We start from the raw sequence: 21739 nt of genomic DNA, 5'->3' as shown, positions 1-21739 counted from the left end.
TTATTTATCAGGGGTCGCCACAGTGGAATGAACTACCAACTTATCCAGCAGATGCCCTTCCAGCCGCAACCCAAACTCAGAAACGCCAACTGACCCAGCCGGGGCTCGACCCAGCGACCTTCTTGCTATGAGGCGACAGTGCTAGCTATCGTGTTACCCTTAATCATTCCTTAATACATAATTGTCCATCATCAATATATAATAATCAATTTTTTTTAAATCCCTTAGTGTATAAAACGTATATTGTCATTGTGACTGAATGTATAGCTAATTGGCTGGCTTGTTTCTTAGTTGGGTTAACAAAATGAGTAAATTTGTGGGAAAAAGCGCGAACGCGACATTGATTTACACTATTACTACATGGCATACGTTAGTAGTGTATGTGTGTGCGTAAACTGCTGCTCTTCTGCTTTTCTCTGTGGTCTGGGCTTAGCAACAGCTCCAGCAGACTCTGCATTGGCCAGAACGGACTGAAGGAGGGTCTGCAGTTCGCCACATCTCCTGTCAGTCACTACGAACACGAACCAAGACATGGTTTCCGACTACAGGAGAAAACAAGGGCACTGGGGTGGATGATTACCCGCCGTGAGGATGCTGAGAGCCGCAGACCCTCCTGCGCGCCGCCGCGGCTCCTCTCTGGATGCCAAGCTCGCTTTTAATAACACGCACTAATTTATTTGCTTAAAATCAGTTTAATCGGCATCGATTTATAGTCGGTTATGCGGAATATGAGTAATTGACATTGAAAGGGGTTTGTTAGATGTATTTTAAATCATTGTCATCATATAGATAGCCTATAATCGAGTGCGCTTATAAATCCGATTCGTCTCGCAGGCATCGATCCAGGTGAGCATCATATTTTGCAATATTCATATGCATAACGCTGGCTTGCATACTAGTTAGGTGCAGGGTATGCAGCATGTTTTGCATCTCTGCTACAGTACATGCGTTGCGCAGCAACTAATCAATCAATGCCATTGATGTGTTCAGAAATATTAACGCCATGTCAACCTGCAGTACAGATGCAGGTATTATTAGTGAGTGCATAAATATAACACCTAATGAGGCATTATTAGAAGTGAATGGGTTGCACTGATGCATTGCAGACAGTGCATCATTTATTAAAACACCACCCATATGCTTTTTAATAGATGCTTCATTTAAAGTCATGTGGATAATGAGCCGGCTTTATTTGGGACTGTACATGTTGTTCCTGATGTAGGTTATCAAGCGCTGTACTGTACTGGAGCCTGCCTACACACTCCAATTCTGCATTGCAGACTGAGTGATGACACACCAAAACACACTCCCACTCACTGAATGTGGGGCAATGCATGCAAGAGTTTGCACTGGATTTCTGGATTCAGATTTGTGTGTGAGAAATGCTGTCATACACCGTGAAGACCAGGATAATAATCAATAGTATGTTATTCCCAGTAATATGCAGTGTTTATAAATACACAATACATTGTGCACTGATGGCATTGAGGAATCTTTTGTTCATTCAATGGATATTAAAAAGTAATGGGGCAGCACGGTGGCTTAGTGGTTAGAACTGTCGCCTCACCACAGGAAAGTCACTCGTTTGAGTCCTGGCTGGGTCAGTTGGCATTTCTGTGTGGAGTTTGCATGTTCTCCTCGTCTTGGTGTGGGTTTCCTCTCGGTGCTCCGGTTAAATTGGATGAGCTAAATTGGCCGTAGCATATGCATGTGTATGTGTGTATGTGTGTGTGTGTGTGTGTGTATGTGTGTGTGTGTGTGTGTGTGTGTGTGTGTGTGTGTGTGTGTGTGAGAATGCGATAGTGTATGAGTGTTTTCTAGTACTGGGTTGCAGCTGAAAGGGTATGTGTTCCATAAAACATATGCTGAAATAGTTGGCGATTCATTCCGCTGTGGCGACCCCTGATATATAAGTATGGGACTAAGCTGAAGGAAAATGAATAAATTAAAAAGGTAATAAATACCTCTGAGGAGAATCATATATGTGTGCTGACCGTCTGGGAATGGACAGTTACTTCATTGCTAAATTGAAACCCAAAACAACATGCAGATCACTTCTTTATGATTGTTTTTGTTAAATTAATACATTGTGTATGGTTATTAAAAGGGCACCTATGATGAAAAGCATCTTTTGTAAGCTGTTTGGACAGAACTGTGTGTAGGTATAGTGTGACCACAGTCATATTGGGCTGATATAAAACACAATAAGTCTCTTTTTTACATTTCCTGATGTTAAAATAAACCCAAATCCCTCCCATTTTGAGGCCCACCGCAACGTGACGTAGAAGTGTGGTTTTCCTGCCCACAAATTTGATTGACAGCCGTCTCTTTAGTAGCACACAAAATCATATCAACAAGACAGAACGTGTGCAAAGCAACTGGGATTAAAAGATCTGTTCAGCTCTCTGTGATCATCAGTCATCATCAAATGTGATCAAGAGTGAGCTTTACAAGTGTAAATTGATTTAAAACGGTGCATGTTTGTGATGAAGTAAATCGCTGTAATTCATCACCACAGCTGCATGGCAGCACAATAATAAATGACGCTTCAATTCCAGTTTTTTTGGATGTTAAATCAGGTTTATTTTGTACATTAACAATGGATTTACGAACAGCTGTGTATTGACGCATATCCTGTCACATTTGCGTGCAAAAACAATTAGCAACGACAACGACAGTGTAACTCCACAACAAATTATCATTGGGAAAGTTCTTAGTATTTCTCACAAACGAGATCTGCTTCATGTCTGTCACTGTGCTGTTTATCTGACGCAGCTGAGGCTGAGATTGAGGCACACTCTGACAGTAATGTGGGAACGGTGGACGGGGAGAGCTCGCATTAAAAGACACAGTCAACAAAAACAGCTACAATATGTTCAGAGCAGAAAGTCAATATTTCTGAAAGGTCTAATAAATAATCTGATGGGTGTTGAGCTGAACATTTACAGACACATTCTGGAGACACAAAAGACTTATCTTAAATATTGAGAAGGGGGTAAAATATGTGCCCTTTATATGCTATACAGTTATTCCTTGCATTGTGTTTGACAATAGTGCTGATTCTAAAAATTAAAGTTTAGTCTATAGATAGATTTTTTTAAAGTACATCTTAACTGTACACTGTAAAATATATCTGTTAATTTACAGTTCCCCTATTTTGTGATTCACAAGTGTTTTCCGTATATTTACGGTTGTGAATTGCATTATCAGAAAGAAAGAGCTTTATTGCCAGATATGTTCACACATACGAGGAATTTGTTTTGGTGACAGAGCTTCTACAGTGCAACAGGATAACAGAGACAGGACAAAAAACTGATAATAAATATATTTTTTAACTAATTGTAGGAATATGACTCGAGACAGGACAAGCTAACACAAACACTACTGCAGAGCACGACACGGAGGCGGCCATCTTGGATAAATATGGATTATGGGATGTTGATTTCTGCTTTCAACTTTTTATGCTGAAAATTCAACTCTACAGTCTAACAAAGTGACGTTTATTGACATTTTAGCAGCCTGAAATAATGTATAAGAAATGATATATAGAGAAGTCTGTAAATTAACAGAAAATGTTCTGGCAAAATTTGTGTAGAGTAATATACAACACCAACCCAGACAATTAAGCACTTTAACCTATTAAAATGTTCATAAGTCACTTTTTCGAACTTTCCAAGGTTAAAAAGTTGTAACATACTCTAAATGCTTTATCCAGTCCAACAGATTAGTAAAGCGCACCAAAAACAAATCACAACTGATCAACTTCAGCAGCAACAATCAGCAAGTTTCATTCAGTGCAGTTGCTTTGTTTACATTGTGACTCCAATATGGCCGACTGATGAAAACACTCTATACTATTGTCATGCAGACTTACTCAAGTTGCAGTTTGATTAGTAGAGTTTGCTTACTTGAGGATTGGTATTCATTTTCCTGTCTCCTCCATCTCTCTCCTCTGCGTGTAACCGCTCTACTTCTTCAGCGTTAATGAGCTTCCCTGTGGAGATGTGGTAAACAGCACCTGATGCAGGACAATCATTAGCTAATTGGCAGATCCATGTTCTCCTCCTCCATCTGCACATCAGCGGTGCACACAATCCTAAACAGGTTTCTTTATATTTAAAACAAGGAAATATGCATCATATGGGAAAGATTTTATATTGCAATAACTCATTTTTCTTTGATAAATATTGAAATATATGAATAGTTTGTCTAATCCAGAGATGTCCAAATTCAGTCCTGGAGGGCCAGTGTCCTGCAGATTTTAACTCCAACTTACCTCAATACACCTGCACGGATGTTTCTAGAAAGCCTAGTAAGATTTGATTAGCTAGCCCAGGTGTGTTTGATTGGGGTTTGAACTAAACTTTGCAGGACTTTGGGCACCTAAACAGTCTAAACAGTATTCAGGCACTAAAATTAATCACAATGCTTTTCTTACTATCTATCTAAAAAAAATACTTAGATCAAGTCAAAAATACTGTATTGTTTTGACCTTTAGAATAAATAAGTCAAAATTAAGATTCTTTCAATGGGGTAGGTGAAATAAGCTTATTTTCGTTTTGAAATTTTGGTATTAGGGCTAGAAACAAGACAAAAATTAAACTTTCTGACGTATAAATAAATAAATACTAGTGATGGTGAAATGAAGCTTTCTGAACCAGTGAAGCGCTCGACTCAATTGTTCAATTCAATTCAATTCACCTTTATTTGTATAGCGCTTATACAATGTAGATTGTGTCAAAGCAGCTTCACATAGAAGATCATAGTAAATAGGAACAGTGTAGTTCAGTTTGTAGTGTTTAAATTCAGTTCAGTTTAGCTCAGGTCAGTGTGGTTTAATAATCACTACTGAGAGTCCAAATACTGAAGAGCAAATCCAACGATGCGCAGCTCTATAGATCCCGAACCATGCAGGCCAGTGGCGACAGCGGAGAGGGAAAAAAAACTTCACTAAAGGTGGAAGTGAAGAAAAAAAACCTTGAGAGAAACCAGACTCAGTTGGGCACGACCATTTTAATTTCTCTGCTGGCCAAATGTCTTGTGCAGAGCTGCAGTCTCAGTGGCGGAGGCTGGAAGCTGGCCTCAGCGAAGACTCGTCTGTCTCTGGAGCGTCACAGGAATCAGTCTCATGTTCTCCACTTTTCCATGACCACCACAGTAGCTGCTCAGGATACGGCCTGATCCAGGATATGGAAACCTTGGGATCATCTCGTCGTTGGTCTTGGATCGAATCAGTGACTCTGCATAGTCTGAGGGCCTCGGGAAGAGTATCCCCAGGTGGAAATGGAGAATAAAGAAAATAATTAGCGTAGCTGATGTTCACAGTGTATATCAGCAAGATGCATAACCTGTGTGGAAGCCCCCTAAGTGGTGCACTAAGTGTATGCTTTACTGAACAGATAGGTCTTTAATCTAGTTTTGAATTGGGAGAGTGTGTCTGAGCCTCGGACGTTATCAGGAAGGCTATTCCAGAGTTTAGGAGCTATAAATGAGAAGGCTCGACCTCCTTTACTCGACTTTGCTATTCTAGGTACTACCAGAAGCCCTGAGTTTTGAGATCTTAAAGAGCGAGTTGGATTGTAGCGAGACAGAAGATTGGTTAGATAAACAGGAGCTAGATTATTTAAAGCTTTATATGTAAGAAGCAATATTTTAAATTCAATACGAAACTTAAATTGTATTGGAAAAAGGTTCGTTACTCGAAGCTTTCTAAATCAGAGCTCGATGAGGACCTCTTCTGGTTAAAGTGTGGGAAAGCACTGTGTTGCAATATTGTCAAATGTTCACAACTGACCAACTCATTCATGTAGTCATACAACAACAGTAATATAAACAAATTACTGTAGTTTTTACACATAAGATATATTACATTACACCACAGATGACTGTAGTAAAATCCAAGGTATTTAAAAGTATTTACATCTTATTCATTTACCCACCCACTAGTTCCAAGTGGGGATCGAACCAGCGATTTCTGCATGGGAGGGAAATGCACTAAAGAGGAGGCTATGTGAGTGAAGCTTTCGGGATGCGCTCGCCAGCTGGTCTCCGTTAAACACTACACTACGATATGCAGTGGTTTTCTTCAAAGATAGTTGTAAAAAAATACGCTAATACACTTTAGTATGCTTCAAAAGCTTCTTCCTATAAATTACTATTGTATTTTAGATTAATTACTGGTGTGTGGGACCGGTTCAGTGCTTTGAAACAGTAGAAACGTATGTAATCGACGCCTAATGTCTTGCTATACACTTTACTAACCCATGAGGGTGTTTAAACCTTTGAATCAAAATTAGAAGCAGTCACGTGGGTATAGGCGAAAGTGAAGCTTCTGACGTCACTGATCACGTGATGAGGGCTAAACGAATCAAGCTCCGGCACACTGCTTCACTGCGAGATGTATTGTTTTATTGATACATGCTTCGAAGTCTCGGCGCACAACGTCACATCACCAGTAAATACATTAATCTTTGGTTACACCTCCAAACATCATCATTTTTGTGCCCAAATATATTAAACTATTTTGTAATGCTCAATCACAGGCCTTAAAAACACATGCAAACGCTAAACTTTCACTCTATTATAGTTAAACTCTGCAGTGACTCCACAAATCATGTGTTCTGTGGCTCTTGCTCAACATTGCATTCCTTGTGATGTGACAAAACAGTCTCACAGAAATTCGTAACTTTTTGATGTAGTGGCTTACGCTGCGGTCACACTAGAGTTGTGCGTGTGCAATTCTGTTGTATGACGTTGCAAAAAGGGGCAGTATTAAACAAGATGATTAGACATTTAAAAAGCGAGCAATTGGTCCATGTTTTAAATTTCTGTCCAGAGAGATCATGTTTTGATCTTCAATTAGTCGCACGCAGTCAAGTGATGCGATTTCGCAGGTCAGAGTTCACCAAGCTTAAACTTTTCGGTCTGCGTTTCCGGTCTGACACATTCATGTGCGAATGAATGTAAGCCAATGGGTAGAAAAGTGCAGTGTGACCGCAGCTTAAGAGCTTGATTAGCTAGCCCAGGTGTGTCTGATGGAGGTTGGAACTAAACTTTGCAGAAATTGGCTGTCCAGGACCGACTTTGGGCACCTAAACAGTATTCAGGCACTAAAACTGAAGAATCTTGGGCTTTTTACTCAAATGGCCTCCACAGTCACCAGATCTCAATCCAATAGAGCACCTTTGGGATGTGGTAGAACGGGAGATTCACATCATGGATGTGCAGCTGACAAATCTGCAGCAACTACATGATGCTATCATGTCAATATGGAGCAAAATCTCTGAGGAATATTTCCAGTACCTTGTTGAATCTATGCCACAAGGATTAGGGCAGTTCTGAAGGCAAAAGTGGGTCCAACCCGGTAGTAGACGTCCATTCATATGCATGCGAAAAGGAACAAACCGTTCGACCAGAGTGGAAATCAGTGGAAAGATTATTTATTAAGTTTTTAGATTGAGGTGTCTAAATCCGTCTTAAATAGACTTGTGACAAGCTCTTTGAAATTTTTGAGATTATTGAAATCCACTGATTACAAATCAACACTCGACGTAGAGATCAACACTTAGTAGATGACGATAAATGATTTAGTTTTCAACTGGGAATACATTTTGTTTAAAAATACATGCTTATTTAGAGGGATTTGTTCCAGGGTTTGACCGACAGAAGTTCTTGACTGTTCTCCTCTAAAAACTGAACTCTGAGTTCAGCGTAAAAACCCAGATATTTACCATGGCAGGATCAGCCTGCGGCATTGATTTCTGCGTGGGTGCTGAAGTCGACACTTTCCCCACTGCAGAGTCTCTCTACTGCAAAAAACTGCAACACCTAGAGGATCCTAGAAGGGCTTTACAATGGCAAGAAAGTTTTCAAATTATGCTAATAACACCCAAGACACACACAATTAACACTTTAAACAGCTTAAAGTGCAATTTAAGCACTCAAATTCAGCTTAAAGAGTCATTTAAAGGCTTAATTAGGTTAATTAGGCATGTTAGGTTAATTAAGCAAGTCATTGGACAACAGTGATTTTGTTCTGTAGACTATCGAAAAAAATATCTAAGCCAAACTCAAAGATTTAAGACTTCCACCAGAAGAAAAACATAATGGGAGACATTGTGAAAAACTGTCCTTTCTCTGACAAACATTCATTCATTTTCCTTCGGCTTTGTCCCTATATCAGGGGTCGCCACAGCAGAATGAACCGCCAACTATTCCTCCACATGACCTTCCAGCCGCAACCATTTTGTGGCACACATTAGCACAAACAAATGGCAAAATTTTGGGATTTATTTATTTTGATGGGGTGCCAAGTTCACATACTGTAGGTCCCAGTAACATATTTGAGATTGTCAGTAATGTACACAGCGCCCTCTAGTGGATCTGTAAACACAAAAAGTGACATACAGTGCATTATTATTCGCCCTCCTGTGACTTTTTTTTTCTTTTTAATTCAATTCATCTTTATTTCGATAGCGCTTTTACAATGTGTGTCAAAGCAGCTTCACATAGAAGAAATCTTATGAGATATTTCCCAAATGATGTTTAACAGAGCAAGGAATTTTTCACAGTATTTCCTATAATTTTTTTTCTTCTGGAGAAAGTCTTACTCGTTTTATTTCGGCTAGAATAAAAGCAGTTTTTAAACAGTTTTAAGGTCAATAGTATTAGCGCCTTTAAGCAGTATTTTTTTTCTCGATTGTCTACAGAATAAACCATCGTTATACAATGACTTGCCCAATTACCCTGACTTTTACTTCTAATTAAACGTCTTTATATGTCACTTTAAGCTGAATACTAGTGTCTTGAAAAACATCTAGTCAAATATTATTTACTGTCATCATGGCAAAGATAAAATAAATCAGTTATTAGAAATGAGTTATTAAAACTATTATGTTTAGAAATGTGTTGACAAAAATCTTCTCTTTCTTTAAAGGGCCCATAGTTTACCTCATTTTTATGATTTAATATTAATATTATGGTTCTTCTGAGTGTGCCAGTTTAGGTTCAGTTTAAAACACAATTCAGATTTTTTTATTATAATGTGTTAAAAAGTGTCATGTTGGGGGCGTGTCCACAGCTCGCTGATTTATGGGTGTGTTGCTTCACATGTAAATTAGTTTCGGCTTCCCGCCCAACGTAACAAGGTGGCGGGGCCATGAGCTCACCCGCTCTGCGTTTGCAACAGAGTCTGACAGGCAGACGGAGAGAAGGAGCAGGAGTGAGAGGTTCAGCAATCAGTCGTACATGTACGACTCTGACACAGACCAAGCAGAGAGTACAAAATCATTTGTGTCTTTGTACAGTTTTACAGTCAACTGTGTGCTAGTTTCAAGTACCGAGCTTGTAAACTAATAACCACGCACACTGAATTAACTTTGACTGAGGCACCGGATGCGCCGCTCGAAGCCGCAACACGGCACACCAGACACTCTCTGTGGCGCGGCAGAAACATGAAGAGTCCCGAATCGTCGCGCCACGCATTTTTGAATTCTAAACATAGGTTTCTGCAGCGGTCCGCGGCGCCCAGCCGTCGACTTGAGTGTACCCTGATAGAAACCGATGTTTAGAATTCTAAAACGCATGCTAGTTAAGATCACAAGGAGCTTCTGGAAACGGCTGAAGTATAAGGTAGACTCAATGAGAAGTACACATGTTTGCAAACCTACCTAAAGATACAACCAATAATTCCGATTAGAGCGATTATGTTGCTCTTGTGTTGAGCCCAATGAGCCTTGTAACTAAAAATAGAGCTAGCGTGTTCCTTTAGTGATATTCGACTCACGCTGAAAATGGCAGACGTGAATCAACAAACTGAGGATATGATGACGCGCCTGTCAATCAATATTGGTGGCCGGGGGGACTGCACTGCTACATAAAGTTGCGGTCGATCTGAAAACCGCTCCAATTGGTCCACTGTTTTTTATATTGTTAAATTGAAAAAAAGCACTGGGTGTGCTTATATCACCCCAACATGACGGTCTATACACCATACATGCACACATGTCTGTCTAAACAGCTTGAAAAGTAGATTTTTTACCATAGGTGCCCTTTAACATAAATTGAGAAAAATATACAGGGGAGCTAATAATTCAGGAGGGCTAATAATTCTGACTTCAACTGTATTTGTCGGTTCTCTAAAATGTAGCCCTGTGTACATATCTCCAATGAGCCTGGGTTGACTAGGAAAGTCCCAGATGTTTTCCAGCAGCTCCTTAATTTGATTAATAATAAATCAGCACTAAAACCCTTCTCTGGCTGAATGTGAATAATGCATCTGCTTTAGGAGGAGACTCAGAGAAGGTGAGGGTCTACTATGAGGACAGACCGAGTTAAAGATGATGAATAATGCTGCTGCGTGTGTTTGCTGCAGGACAGGAAGCTCATAAACGTGTCACTTCCTCTGTTCAAGCTGCTGTCTGATAGAGCTGTGAAGGATGAGAAAAACACGTTCAGAAGAGCGAGACAGAGTTAATCACGCTGAATATATTAGCAAACGGCACCAGAAACATGTTGCTGGGTTTTTGACGAGTGGCTGTTCAGGAAAACTGCAGACTTTAGATAACCGTCAGCTGGATGATACATAACTGAAGATTCAGTTCCTTAATGTTAATGTTCGCATGGTACAGTGCTCAGCATATACAGCTGGAGTCTGAATTATTAGCCCCCCTTTGTATCCCCCCCCCATTTTCTGTTTAGCAGAAGATTTTTTCAACACATTTCTAAAAATAATAGTTTTAATAACTCCTAATAACAGATTTCTTTTATCTTTGCCATGATGACAGCACATAATATTTTACTAGATATTTTTTTAAGATACCAGTATTCAGTTTTAAGTGACATTTAGGGTGTTTACACACCTGCCTTATTTACTTTAGTTGAATTGCACAAGAGTTCATTTCCCTCTTGGTGCGATTCATTTGTGCAGGTCTGAATGTAGCAATCGCACTTGAGTGCGCACTAAAAAAGTGGACCTCCTTGAAGAGGTGGTCTCGGTATGCTTTTTTAAATGAACCCTGAAGTGGTTAGCTTGTGGTGAGAACATAATCCGAACTTAACCTCCTATGGCTTGAGTGTCCACATACGAGGACAGCACATTTTAGCTCTTAAGTGGCTATTTAAAATACTTTGACTGTTTTATATTTTGTTACAGACATACAGTGTCATCCTGCAACTGTTTTGCAGCATATGAAATGTCCCAAACACTATTTTTAACTGTCTAAAATAGGGAAAAAAATAGTTTTTACTCTCGGATAGTCAAAGCAAGTTCCCCCCCAAAAAAATCTATGTTAAATATGCATTAAAAAAATTCAGGAAAAAGTGTTTTATGTAAATTCAGACCACGAGTCCACATATATGGACATCACTTTTCTCTAAAAATACATCGTATCAAAAGATGATACTTAGATTTTTATTCTAATTAGGTTCTAATAAGCCCAAATAGCAAAGAGAAATAAAAAAATGCATGTAAAAAAACACCCTGGGCCTTAAGAGGTTAAACAGACCAACCGCAAAAAGTACTTTTTTGGACTAATCCAGCTGCCGTAGTCCGATGCACTGTCCCATCTTATGGGGTGTGGAGGGAAAACATTTGTTGACAGCGCTTTATCAACAATTTTAAACAGAGATAGAGATGAAAAACATTACTTGATGGGTTGCTGGTAATATTTCCGGAATTTAGCTAAATTAGTTCACGCATCCTCCTAAAGTGAGTTGCGATTATAGACTGTAAAATATATGGACGTAGTATTCGTGACGTCACCCATAGGCTACTGAAAAACGCAAAAGATGCTCCGAGTAGGCGTGGTCACCCGTCGCCAGTTTGTTCGCACGTCATCGCACCGACCACGGAATACCAAACAAGGGCAAAGAGTCGAGCATGAGCAGAGCTACAGACGCCGGCTGGCATTTTGCCAAGACATGCTTTTCTTTGGGAGAAACGCTTATTACTTCATTACCTGCGACTCGTTTGTGTTCTGACCACATGTGGTTGGTTGTACACTATATCAATAAAGTGTTTAGACTTTTAAAAACACTGTTGTAACACAGAGTTACTAAACATTGTTCTTATGATGTTTTTCAACAGGAGGAAAACGCGAATTACTTCCAAACACTTCAGATATAGTCTGTGTTAGTAAATGCAGGACTATTGATGAAATGCAGGCAGAACATAGTATGACAACGCTTCATATGACACATCAATAGCCTATAGCTAATCAATCTGTCAGAGTGCTTTACAGGTCTAAAGAAAATTATAAATGATAAATAAAAAATACATTTATAGAGATGGTATTAAGTATATAATCTCATTCACCTAGGGAATGGAGGCCTTGTGAATGGTTTGTGAACACAATTAAGTGCGCACAGCATGCCATATCATCTGATAATTGTAGGAAATAATTCCAAAAAGCAACTGTGTAAAGCCGCATAAAACAAAACAAAAATACGATGAATATGCCGAGTTCAGCAGCTAATCAGCCGGAATCAGCTGAGGTGACGTGAAGGCGACCAGCAAGACCTAGCTGTCACTCAAGTGGCCACGCCCTTAATTATGCAGACTTAATAAACTTATTATAAATGAAACAGACGAGTTATAAAAAAATACTTAAATTCACCCCCTCACAGTCGTCATGAAGGGTAATAATAGCTATCTGAACCAAAATCGTTCTTTGTACCAGGCTGTAAACACCTTTTTTTCTGCTGTAAAGTTGGCCATTCTAACAGTGGGCTCAATAGAAATCTGCTCTATTATGGAGCCAGGACTTGCGGAATCTCAATGAATTGCAGTTTCGGTTACTTTCATATTAACTTCACGAGGGAGAGCGGGAGGTTGCCGCTTGCTTGCGATGCACTTTTGCCATTTGCAATGCATTAAAACATTGTTTTCCAGCCACAGCCGCGCTTCATTCTCGAAATTTATAGATTGTCTAAAAGTGATGTATACAAACTATATAGTATACTATGAGCAGGGATACAATCAGTCAGCGCAGTCATAGCTCCATGGTAAAAAGCGACATTTTGTGTCTGCCGGTTTGTTTACTTGCGGGATTTCCATTGGCATTTTCCCACACGTTAATTCTGACCAATCGAAAAGCAGTTTAGGAAATACGTTCAATAACATCTGGCCAATGAATGATGTGGACTGTCACATGACTACATTTTGATTGTTTACAACTGGTTCGGACCCAAATACGGAGACCCGGAAGGGACGTGATGGTGAGGAAAAAAAAATGATGATGGTGGAAGAAAACAAACTGTGTGGGGGAAAAGAAAAACTGAGTGATAGGAAGATCCCAGATCAGCAAAAATATATCAGAAATATGGAAAAAGACTTAATGATAGGAGGAAGTGAACAGGAAGTGTTTGTGGAAAAACTTTGCAAGGGAATGCAAAAACTTAAAAAAATATGTTTTCCTATCACTGTTTTTATTTCTCCCACAGTTTTTTTTTCTTCCACCTATTTTTTTCCCCACCATCACGTCCCTTCTTGGTCTCCGTACCCAAAGCAATCATTGTGGTGTGAAAAGGACCCAAAAACAGCAGAAAAATGCTACAATGTATCATTTGTTGCCCTTGGTCTGGACCAAATTAACCCAAACACACATGTGAAAGCACCCTTAAAGGCTTATAGCAGGGGTCACCAAACTTGTTCCTGGAGGGCCGGTGCCCTACAGATTTTAGCTCCAACTCTAATCAAACACACCTGAACAAGCTAATCAAGGTCTTATTAGGTGTACTTGAAACATCCAGGCAGGTGTGTTAAGGCAAGTTGGAGCTAAACTCTGCAGGAACACCGGCCTTCCAGGACCGAGATTGGTGACCCCTGGCTTATAGGGTAATAATATACATATACAGAGGGAGAAATAAGTATTGAACACGTCACCTTTTTTCTCAGAAAACATATTTCTAAAGGTGCCGTTGACTTGAAATCTTCCCCGGATGTTGATAACAACCAAAGAAATCCATATATGCAAAGAAAACAAATCTAATTAGTTTACCAATGAAGTTATGCGTAAAAATAAAATGAAATGAAGCAGGGAAAAAGTATTGAACAGATGAAGAAAGGGAGGTGTAGTTTGGCAGTGAAAGCCCAGACAGCAGCTGAAATCTCTCAGTAGTTCTTCAGCAACCCTCTGCCCTTCCTCAGTGTAAATGAATATCAGCTGCTTCAGTCCAAGATCTACTTCAGCAGGAGGATGAAGATGAAACCAGGGTGGACATTTCAGCAGGACAATGATTCAAAACAGCCAAGGAAACTCTCAAATGCTTTCAGAGAAAGAAAATCAAGCAGTAGAATGGCCCAGCCAATCACCTGACCTGAATCCAATAGAAAATACAAAATAAAGTTTAGATTTGATAGACGAGACTCACAGAACTATCACGATTTTGACACTCTGTTGAAGTCTGTGAAAATCTCACACCTGAGCAATGCATGTGACTTTCTTTAGGCTGCCAGCACGAAAAATGTGTTGCAGGTCTGAATGAAAGGAAAGGATGTATATTTTCAAATTAAATCAAATTGACCAGTTCATATTGTCTGCAATGAAATACAAATCAAATTAAATTTGGAAATCACTACTTTCTTTTTTTATTATTTGCAGTTCGCATATTGTGCCAACTTTTTCTGATTTGGGGTTGTATTACAGTTCTAGCTAAAACATTTAAAAAGCAGAAAGTATTTTTTCATTTCATGTATTTATAAGGTTAAAAACACAAGAAAATACCTTCTAATTGACTCCTACTTGCCAATTATTTCCAATAATTCATCTTAATTTGAACCCAGCATCATTTTCAGCTGTGATATGAGAGATTTCACTGTTTGTTTTTGACCTGATTATGATTTGAGTCACGGCACATGCAGACGGAGCTCAGTAATAATTTACTCGGTGTGCGTCATCTGAGCAGCGTGAGTCCTGCGCACACCGAGCTGCTGTCTGTTTTGATGTCTAATAGCCTTCGGTGTCACTATATTTAATCAAACCGGCCCAGAAAAATCTGGAGGTATTCAATGCATGGAAATATTTGACAGCAGAAATGCCATTTATGAATAGCACTTCAACATCTTGTATTTTGTTTGTATTATTTGTCCTGTTTTTAGTACAAGCACACAATGAGTGGGAATATTTGGTTGTGTTTTGGGACTAATTTGTTAATATTAAGTGATTGTACTTTATGAGGAAATTAATAGCAAATATTTGCCAATAGAGTCAGAAAAAGACACTTAATTCAAAGAAAAAACACATTTGTTTTTCTCATTTTAATTAAATATTATTTTGTTTCTTTTGAGAGAAAACATCTATCTGGGTGGTAAAAACAAATGTATTTTTCCTTTACCACCCTGATAGATCATTATTCTTTATATGTTAAATATTTACATTATTGCTTAAATTAATTTACTGAACTTCTCATTTTATTTGACTTAAATTAATTTAAAATTAAGTAAAATTTATTTTACTAAAATTTTCTCAATTTTTACATTAAATACTTATTTTTCTTGAAATGTGAAAAGAAAGGTCTACCAAGGTGGTAAAAAATCTAAATTAATCCAAAAGAAATTAATCCACATTTATTTTTTACCACCTTTATAGATTTTCTTTTCTTATTTTAAGCCATAACTGAAATTAAACACTTCTTTTGTTTCTTAATATGAGAAATTAAACTATTAAAGGTGGCAAACGGAAAATCTAAATTAATTCAAAGGAAAAATCACATTTATTTTTATATCACCTTGATAGATTTATGTTCTTATGTTATGGATTAACTCACTTATATTAAATACTTATTTTGTGTATGAGAAATAAAACTGTTAGGTTAGAAAAGACAAATTAATTCAAAGGAAAAATCACATTTATTTTTTACCAACTTGAGGATTTCTTTTCTCGTTTAATGCATCAACTTACTTTAAATACTTTATTTTAAATAAATCTACCAAGGTGGTAAAAAAATCCTAATTAATTTAAAGAAAAAATGCATTTATTTTTTACCAACTTGATAGGTTTTCTCATTTTAAGCATTAACTGTCTTACATTAAACACTTATTTTGTTCTTAATATGAGAAATGAAACTGTTAAGGTTGTAAAAAGAAATTAAATTATTTAAAAGGAAAAACACATTTATTTTTTACCACCCTGATAGATTTTGTTTTATCTTTTTTTTTCTTATATTTTTATATTAAGAAACAAAATAAGTATTTTATATAGGTGAGGCAATGCATATTAACTCACTTATATTAAATACTTATTTTGTTCTTAATATGAGAAATGAAACTATTAAGGTGGTAAAAAGAAATCTAAATTATTTTAAAGGAAAAACACATTTATTTTTACCACCCTGATAGATTTTGTTTTCTCTTTTTTTCTTATATTTAGAAACAAAATAAGTTTTTAATATAAGTGAGGCAATGCATATTAACTCACTTATATTAAATACTTATTTTGTTTCTTAATATAAGAAAGGAAACTATTAAAAGTGGTAAAAAAATCTAAATTAATTCAAAGGAAAATATTTCTTTCTCATTTTATGTATGAACTCACTTATATTAAAAACTTGTGTTTCTTAAAATAAGAAATAAAACTATTAAGGTGGTAAAAATGTAAATAATAAAAAAAAAAAAAAATTATTATTTTTTACGATCGATTTTTTTTTCTTATTTTATGCATTAAAATATTTATTTTGTTTCTTAAAATGAGACAAAAAAAATCTACCAAGGTGGTAAAAAGAAATCTAAATTATTTTAAAGGAAAAACACATTTATTTTTACCACCCTGATAGATTTAGTTTTCTCTTTTTCTTATATTTTTATATTAAGAAACAAAAATAGTTTTTAATTTAAGTGAGGTAATGCATATTAACGTTCGTTTCTTAATATAAGAAAGGAAACTATTAAAATTGGTAAAAAAAATCTAAATTAATTCAAAGGAAAATATTTTTCTCATTTTATGGATGAACTCACTTATATTAAAAACTTGTGTTTCTTAAAATGAGAAATGAAACTATTAAGATGGTAAAAATGTAAATAATTCAAAGAAAAACATTTATTTTTTACAATCGATTTATTTTTCGTATTTTATCCATTAAAATACTTATTTTGTTTCTTAAAATGAGACAAAAAATAAGAAAAATAAGAAAGAATTTATTTTTTAACACCTTGATAGATGTTGTTTTTCTCATTTTATGCATTAACTCACTTAAATTAAATACTTAAAATGAGAAAAAAACATTTATTAGGGTGGTAAAAAAATAAGATGAATTGAAAATTAAATCCTTATTTTGTTTCCTAAGTAAACGCATGTTGATTCGATGATAGTTTACATATTTATATTAAACAATAAGTCAAAAGAACGTCTTTATTTTCAGTGCATTCACTCGTGAAAGCAGCTGCTCGGATGCATTGATGTGTATGCAGGTGTCATTGTATCCGGGTGGTTTTCTCCATTAGTACCCAAGAGGAGCTCTCTGGAAGAGCCTGGGTTATTTATAGATCCTTGTCTGGGTCACAATGTGAATCATCTTCTGTTTGGATGGCATTGGCGGGATACAAAACCAACATGCAACACTGTTACGTTCCTGTGTAACTACTGACATGAGGGCTGCAGGGTGGCTCAGTGGTTAGCACTGTCGCCTCAAAGCAAGAAGGTTGCTAGTTTGAGTCCCGGTTGGGTCAGTTGGCATTTCTGTGTGGAGTTTGCATGTTCTCCTCGTGTTGGTGTGGGTTTCCTCCGGGTGCTCCGGTCCCTCCAGTCCAAACACGTGCACTATAGGTGAACTGGATGAAGTAAATTGACTATAGTGCATGCGTATGTGTGTGAATGCGGGGGTGTGTGGGTGTTTCCCAGTACTGGGTTTTGGCTGGAAGGGCATCTGCAGCATAAAACATATGCTGGATAAGTTGGCGGTTCATTCCACTGTGGCGACCTCTTATGAATAAGAGACTAAGCGAAGGAATATGAATGAATGAATGACAGACAACAAATAAATCATTTATAATCTTATTTCAGCTTGAATCGTTCCAGAGTCTTGGAGCTGCTACTGAGAAAGCTCTATCACCTCGACATTTTAAGCGTGATCGAGGCACTTGCAGATAGAGATGGTCCTTAGAGCGAAGAGATCTCACGGGTTGGTGTATATTAATTAGCTCAGAAATATACTCAGGGGCCAGGCCATGGATGGATTTAAAGACATACAACAGAACTTTGTACTGAATTCTAAACTGGATTGGCAGCCAGTGTAGGGAAACCAGTACAGGTGTAACGTGTTCTCGTTTTTTTGTGCCTGTTAAGAGCCTGGCAGCTGCGTTCTGGTCCAGCTGCAGTCGCGAGAGAGAGGCCTGACTCACACCCAGATACAATACGCAATAGTCCAGTCGAGAAGAGATGAAAGCATGAACAACTTTCTCCAAATCACTGAAAGAGAGGACAGACTTCAGCTTGGCAGTATATCTAAAATAGAAAAAACTATTTTTGACAACCGCATTAATTTGCCGATCAAATTTTAGCTCAGAGTCAAAGCTGACACCAAGACTTTTTACAGAGGAATATATTTTTCCAGAAAGCAATGTCAGATCGCCATTAGAATCCGAACCTTTTTGGCCAAAAACAATGAATTCACACTTGTCTTCATTCAGCTGGAGAAAGTTATTTGCTAACCAACATTTCACATCAGCCAAACAATTAAACAAAGCCTGAAGGGAGGATTGATCCCTAGATTTAATAGGAAAGTAGATTTGAGAGTCATCAGCATATAGATGGTAATTTATACAGTTTTTTTGCAGTGTATTTCTGTACAATGAAATATTTATCATTTTAATTTCCTAAGTGTATTTGTGTATGTTCTAAAAACTAAATGAAACTTAAATAATGAAATTAAAAACTGAAATATAACAAATAAAAAGAATAGAAAACTTGATCCAAACTATTATTAAAAATAGTAATTTGATGGTAAAACTTCCCCCACTCTCTGGGCAGATTTTTGCTCATTCTAAGAAAAAGCTCGCTCCATTTTGACTCTTATTTCTGAAAACAAATCAGTATTTCTTTTTACTTATGCAAAAATGCTTCTTGATGTCAGAATTTGTACTAAAAAACAAGACAAAAACTTAAAAAAAGAAATAGTAATATTATTATAATAGCAGTTTGATGCTAAAATTTTCGTCCTCCACTGGCAGATTATTTTGCTCATTTTAAGGAAGAACTTGCTTCATTTTGACTTATTATTTCTGAAAACAAATCAGTATTTTATACTTGTCTAGAAAATGCGTCTCGATTTGTAGATATCAGGGCTAGAAACAAAACAAAAACTCTTCTAAACAATTCTAAAACATCTAAAACTAAATTAAAACAAGACAATTATAAACTAAAATATAACGAATATAAAGTATTAAAAACATACAAAACCGTATGCAAAATATCATTAAAATAGTAACTTTCCTCTTCTGGAGATACTGATAAGAGTGTGTGTGAGGGAGTGTGTATAAATCTGCATAATCTCTGCATAAATCTGTTTATTGACATGGGAATGACAGGTATTTCACGAGTTCACACTTGCAATAGTTTTAGAATAAAGCGTATTTGGCATGCTGTCTGGGGAGAGGGCTCTGAGCTCGGGGAAGACACCCAAACTCGAGTTATTCCTCTTATCAGGAAACAGAGAGGAATAGGGATTCGAGTGAAGTATCTAGCCCGGCCCCAGAACGCTCCCCCCGGGATTGTAATGCTTAAGAGGTGAGGTGTTGGGGTGGTGGAGGGATGCTAAAGTCGTAAGATGCTGCAGGTAAGACAGCTTTGGTATATATAGGGGTTTGGTCAAGAACTGATTGGATAATAGAATAATTGTCAATGACGTATTTGATACTGAAACTTCTGCGCGTGCTCCTCCTGAAATTTGTTTATAAAACATCACTACAAGAATTTGGTGAAATATGATGACATTGCTGATGTCCCCATTTCTAAAAAGCTTATAAATCACACAGAATGAGGTTTTTTCAGAAAGTAGAACTGTCCAATTTCCTGTAAGGGTTGGGTTTAGGGGGAGGGTGGGGTTAGGGCAACAGAAAATCTAGTTTATACAGTATAAAACAATGGAAACCTATGTAATGTCCCTACAATTCACAAAAACAAACATGAGTGTGTGTGTGTGTGTGTGTGTGTGTGTGTGTGTGTGTGTGTGTGTGTGGTCTGGATGTCTCTGCAGTGTTTTTCTCTGTAAAAACAGCAATGCAGCGCTTCTTTTGTGCAGCTCCACACAAAGCTGGAGGCCGCTCGGAAAATATTCACCATAATGAAATTACTGCAACATCAGTGTAACGGGAGCTGGAAATGACATTAGGAAGATCTGAACTCACCTAAACGTTCCTCAGTAGCAGAACAGTAGCCTGGGCTGCTTTCCTCCTGATCCTGAAAAGACTAAAAAGCAGAAGCTTTAATGGAGAACGTCTGCGGTAATGCATTGGTCTGTGATCTATCAATACTTATTTTGCTTCTCAAAAGAGCAACCAGTCTGTCTATGTGAAAATATTTACTGACAACACTGTGCAAGGGCTTGGTGATATTAGAAGATATCAAAGCAATTATAACTGAAACAGTTACTAAAGAAAACAATTATTAATAAAGAAACATTTTCAAAAGTCTAATAAATAAATAAATAATATTATATACATAAATAATATTTAAATAAATAATATACAAAAATAAATAAATAAAAAATGTAATAAAGATAAATAAGTAAATATATCCAAAATAAATAAATAAATACATGAATAAATAATAAATAAATAATATAAAGTAATAAAATAATAAAAACAATTGGAATTTACAAAGATTTCTGAAGGATAAAACTATTAATAAAAAAATCATTTTAAATGTCTAGTAAATAAATAATTATAAAATAAATAAATAAACAAATATAAAATATTTACAAAAATGTAAATAAACAAACAAAATTTAAATAATAAATAATATAAATAAAATAATAAATAAATTATAATATATTAAAGCAGTAATAATGGGATTCACAAAGCTCGATAAAAGGATTAATAAAAAATAAATTTTCAAAGACTGATACAAAATAAATAATAGAATATACATAAATAATAAACAAAAATAAAAAATAATTAAATACAAATTTAAATAATAAATAAAAATATATAAAAAATAAATAAATAATATAAATAAAATAATAAATTAGAATATATCAAATTAGTAATAATTGTAATTTACAAAAATTCTTAAAGAATGAAATAATTAATAAAAATTATCCTTCAAAATTAAATAAATATACAAAAATAAATAAACAATAAATAAATAAAAAATGTAAACAAATAAATAAATAAATATACAATAATAAACAAATAAAAATTAAATAAATATACAAAAATAACTTAATAATAAACAAATAAAAATACAAACAAAAAATAAATATACAAAATAAATAATAAATAAATCATATAAATAAAAAAATTAATAAATCAAAGCAGTAATAATTGGATTCACAAAGCTTCCTGAAGAATAAACAGATTAATTAAAAATGAATTTTCAAAAAGTCTAATAAACAAATAAATAATATACAAAATAAATAAACATTTAATTAAAATGTAAATACATAAATAAATATTCAAAAATAAATAAATAATAAATAAATAATATAAATAAAATAATAAATTAAAGCAGAAATAATTAGATTCACAAAGCTTCCTGAAGAATAACATGGTTAATCAAAATTAATTTTCAAAAGTCTATTAAAAAAT

General features: G+C 36.0%; 1 protein-coding gene across 1 annotated transcript in view; it reads left to right on the top strand.

Annotated features, from left to right (window-relative positions):
• The first annotated feature begins 207 nt into the window (after positions 1-207).
• Positions 208-21739, top strand: part of abhd8a (abhydrolase domain containing 8a) — a 32821-nt gene continuing 11289 nt past the window's right edge. Inside the window, exon 1 of the mRNA XM_056445701.1 lies at positions 208-846. The gene's annotated coding sequence lies outside the window, so the exon portion shown is untranslated. The remainder of the gene's footprint in view (positions 847-21739) is intronic.

Source organism: Danio aesculapii, chromosome 2, assembly GCF_903798145.1.
Source record: "Danio aesculapii chromosome 2, fDanAes4.1, whole genome shotgun sequence".
Lineage (NCBI taxonomy): Eukaryota > Metazoa > Chordata > Actinopteri > Cypriniformes > Danionidae > Danio > Danio aesculapii.
This window is presented reverse-complemented; position numbering and strand designations above follow the sequence as displayed.